Source organism: Miscanthus floridulus, chromosome 13 (assembly GCF_019320115.1).
Source record: "Miscanthus floridulus cultivar M001 chromosome 13, ASM1932011v1, whole genome shotgun sequence".
NCBI classification, from domain to species: domain Eukaryota; kingdom Viridiplantae; phylum Streptophyta; class Magnoliopsida; order Poales; family Poaceae; genus Miscanthus; species Miscanthus floridulus.
Genome location: NC_089592.1, coordinates 6,440,338 through 6,445,066, shown reverse-complemented (window position 1 = coordinate 6,445,066; position 4,729 = coordinate 6,440,338). Strand labels below are relative to the sequence as shown.

The following is a 4,729-nucleotide window of genomic DNA, read 5'->3' as shown; positions in this document are numbered from 1 at the left end:
TTGACCAAATTAAATTTTGAGATTAAATTTAAACCAACTAAGTGAGTCATACAACTAAAATTAATATAACATAAGCACGAATGCCAAACATTTGTCTTATTATCCTGGCTCACATGGTTCATAGAATTAACACATGCATCAGTTAAAGACAAGCGGAACAAGCCTCCGCTCTCATAGCCTTTGCCAACAAAAGTTCCATACTTAGAAAGTACACACTTATTTGACTCAAACACAAGTTTATAACCATCATGACATAACAGAGAACCACTAATCAAATTCTTCCTTATTGAGGGGACATGCTGCACGTTCTTCAGTTGCATGGTCTTTCCCGAAGTAAGCTTCAGATCGACCGTACCAACACCATGTACAGCCGCACGCACCCTATTCCCCATCAACAAGGAGGAAGTCCGACCGACCTGATAAAAAGAAAACAAAGAAATATCAGCACACACATGAATATTGGCTCCTGTATCAACCCACCAATCAGGTGAATGAAAAACTGAAAGAACTGTATGTAATAAATTACCATACCCCGATGTTCCTCCATCAGCCTCAACCATGTTTGCAGATTTCTTCTTGGGCTTCCACTTGCTATTTGGACAATCCTTAGCATAATGCCTAGACTTGCCACAGGTGAAATAATTCCCCTTTTCCTTGTTCTTCTTCTTCTTAAAAGGTGTAGTGTTCTTTTATTTGAGTTTTTGCTAGAATTTCTTCTTGTGGGAGTGTTGAGGATTTTTCTACACCACATGGGCACTAGAACCTTCCTCAATAGTTTTCTTGCCACGGAAGTCCTTTGCTCTTGCCTTCTCTTCAACATCCAAAGAGCCAATGAGCTCGGCAATACCAAACTCCTGTGTCTTATGTTTCAGAGAAGTAGAAAATCTATCCAAGCTTGTGGCAGCTTAGCAATGATATAGCCTGCCACAAACTTATCAGGCAACGAATAACCAAAAATTTTGAGCTCTTTTGCCAGTGTTTGTATCTCATGAGCTTGTTCTACTACAGAACGGTTATCAACCATCCTGTAGTCATGAAACTGCTCAATGACATACAACTCACTACCAGCATCAAAAACCCCATATTTGGCCTCAAGTGCATCCCACATCTCTTTAGCGGTCTATAATGGCACATATGCATCAACTATGGAGTCTCCTAGCACGCTTAGAATTGTTGCCTTGACCGTATTGTCAGCATGTTTGAACGAACGCTCCTCGTCAGGAGTATGCGGCCCAACATCACTAGGTTCAGCAACAAAATAGCAGTGCATAAAAGTCAACCACAAAATGCACCTTTGCCGCCACCTCTTGTAATGAGTGCCCTCAAAGACATTCGGTTTTAGCATACTTGCAAAGCCAACTACCGAAAATTGCCTATCATGTTTTTGGATTGTTAGAATATTAGACAATTTTTGCAGCAATTTAATATAAAAAAGACATTAAACAAAATGATCATGTGGGTGATATCATATATGTGCTTGTCTGTCTTAATCGTGATGAGCATGTAGATGGTACTCAAACTAAGGATTGATAGCTAAGACCTTAGGAGATTCATTTCAGAAACATACCCAGCGGTAGAGCCGGATGCACTCGACGACATAGTGCCTGTCGTTGTAGTCGTCCCGCTCGTTGCAGTGCAGACGGGAAGCAGAGCCGATCAACAGAGGACCTTCAACGTGCACTGACACTGGGAAGAAGAGGACGTAGACGTAGCGAGTAGTCGTGCCGCCAGTGACACTCCCCAAAAACATGATTGCCGCCCTTCACCCGAGCAGGTGAACACGAAGACGGCAGGCGCTCCGGAGGCCCTACTATCCCAGTTCCGGTGCGCGCACGAACCGGGACGGGGAGAACCAAAGAGCAGCTGAATATGTGGTGGAAGCCAAGAGAAATGACTGACGGAGGAGCTCGGAATATATGCTCGCGGTAGGGAAGCGGAGAGGCTCAGGAGGAGATCAGGAGACGGGGAAGGTGTGCGGACGCAGACAGCGGTAACAGGCAAAAACTCTCGCAATGAAGCCGCCTCCAACATAAAAGAGAGTAACGAAGCCGCGTCCAACATAAAAGAGAGTAACTCCCGTAATTATGTGGATTGAGTGGCACACCCATGTCCTTTTCTCAACTTCTCAATATAGATAGACAATGTCCAACCATATAAACCGAGTCAACGTCATGTCAAAATCTCGTACGGTATTAAACTATATATCAAGCATTATTACGGGTCATAGAGTTTTTTTATTTATTAAATATTATATGGGCCAAGCCCATAATATATCCAACGCTAATAGACTCAGCTAAAATTTAGCTGGGTTTAGTTAAGTTGATGTAGCTAAACTTTAGCTGGGCCAAACAGACTGCAGGTCGATCATTAAACAATGCTCAAGTCAATCTGTGGTCGTTGTAGCCATGTGCCTGCGATCGTCGTTGGAACGGTGTTTGTCCGTTTCAACCATGCATGCATTTCTATTGGAATAATCTAATAATATCAGATTCTTTGCCTGCCTGTACGTCTACTCGAGCTCGACTCTAACCCTAGCTAGCTATATAAGCACCACCATTGCTGCAGACATTCCTCACCTTCAAGCTCCAAACCTGTCTACTGTCTCTACTCTCTAGTAGCAGCTGCAGCAGGGATCGATCGCCAGGCGCCATTTCCGAGCTAGCAAGATGGGGAAACGTTTCCTCCACCAGCTACTCGCCGTCGTCCTTGCACTCTTCATCTCGCCGGCGAGATCGGGCGACTGGCTTCCGGCCACGGCCACGTTCTACGGCGGCGCTAATGGCTCCGACACAATGGGTAACAACCTAGATGTCTTTGTTTTTGGGGTTAAGTCCAATTTACACTCTTCAACTTGCAGCAAAGTTTGGATTTCAACCTTGAACTTCAAAACCGGACAACTTTGGTCCTCCAACTCTCGAAAAAGTTCAACTTTCAACCTTCTGGGCGGTTTTGCGGATGAACAGTAACTTTTGATATTTTCATGAGCGCCGAAATTTTATATTATTTTTTCGAGCATCTTAACGTTATCAAATGAAAAAACTCAAAACTACAAAGTTGTAGATCTCATCGAGGTCTACAATTTACATATATAAATTATCTTCATACGACATCGTATTGAAGGGTTTTCTATTTTTTGAAATTTGAGTCTCATCACGCGATAAAATATGGTGCTGAAATTTTATATTATTTTTTTGAGAATCTTCCTATCCTCAAATGAAAAAACTCAAAACTACAAAGTTGTAGATCTCATCGAGGTCTATAATTTATATATAAAAATTATCTTCATCCAACATCGTATTGAAGGGTTTTCTATTTTTTGAAATTTGAGTCTCATCACGCGATAAAATTGTTTCCCGCGTGATGGGACCTCCCCACCGTCGGGGACCTCCCCGCCAGCGGCTGGTGCGGCCCGCCCCACCCCCACTTCGATATGTCCCAGCCCGCCTGGGAGAACATTGGCATCTATAGCGCCGGCATCATCCCCGTCCTCTACCAGCGGGTCAAGTGCTGGAAGAGCGGCGGCGTGCGCTTCACCATCGCCGGCTTCGACCACTTCTACATGGTGCTCGTCACCAACGTCGCCGGGAGCGGCTCCATCCAGAGCATGGCGGTGAAGGGCGCCAACACGGACTGGATCCCCATGTACAGGAACTGGGGCGCCGACTGGCACTGCCTCTCCGGCGGGCTCGTCGGACAGGGCCTCAGCTTCGCGCTCATCTCCACCGGCGGCCAGAACATCATCTTCCAGGACGTCGTGCCGGCGTGGTGGCAGTTCGGACAAACTTACACCACTTACCAGAATTTCGACTACTAATAAGCGTGTGCACAAGTTAATTTATCGGATCCTTCAAGACCAGAGAATTAAGCGTGTGCTGATTAAGTGATTCTATATTGCTTCATGTCATTTGTAGTGTTGAAATCGCCTATATTATAATTATACATAACCGCCAAATGATCATTGGGAGTATATATATAGTACTAAATCCGTTCCAAATTATAGTTCGTTTGATTTTTTGAGCCTAAGTTTGACCACTCGTCTTATTTAATAATTTATGCTAAATATCACTTCTTTTGTTGTGGCTTGCTTTATTAACAAAAAGTTCTTCGAGAAATACTTAAATTTGACTATGTTTGCATAAATTTTTTGAATAAGATGAGCAGTCAAACTTGGGGTCAAAAAAGTCAAACGAATTATAATTTGAAACGGAGTAGTATACATGTTGTGACTTGTAAGTAAAGTTCTTGGTTCAGGGCTCTCTGCCCTTGCTTCTTTTCTTGCTGCTTGGTGGTTTATAACAAGCTGCGCTACGAGGGCTTTCTCGTGGTCATGTCGTCATGTAATTCTTTTCGTCTTAATGAAAAATATGCTAAGGCACGGTTACGAAAAAAAATACTTGGTTATTACTTATTAGTACTGTGTTTGTCACTGATTTTATTTGTGGATTTAAAACTGCCACCCACGAATTGTTCTTTGATTCATCGTGAAAGTTTTTACCCATGAAAGCTGCATCTAGAGTTAATGATGAAGATTAAAGATTATTTATTTCTCTGTGATCATTTTTCATTGAAAAATAAAATTTGAATCATAAATCAATTGTTTACTTTTTTAAGGCCATCAAATTGTCAAGGATGTTCAAGACTTTTTTTTTTTTTTGCCTATGTTAACGTTCTTTGCCAATGATAATTGTACCCATTTTGCTAAATTCTTCAGCACTTTGTTATAGTCGCA

General features: G+C 42.7%; 1 pseudogene; it reads left to right on the top strand.

Moving 5' to 3' along the window:
• Positions 1–2,141: 2,141 nt before the first annotated feature.
• LOC136499339 (expansin-A18-like) lies at positions 2,142–3,814 on the top strand (annotated as a pseudogene).
• Positions 3,815–4,729: the final 915 nt, after the last annotated feature.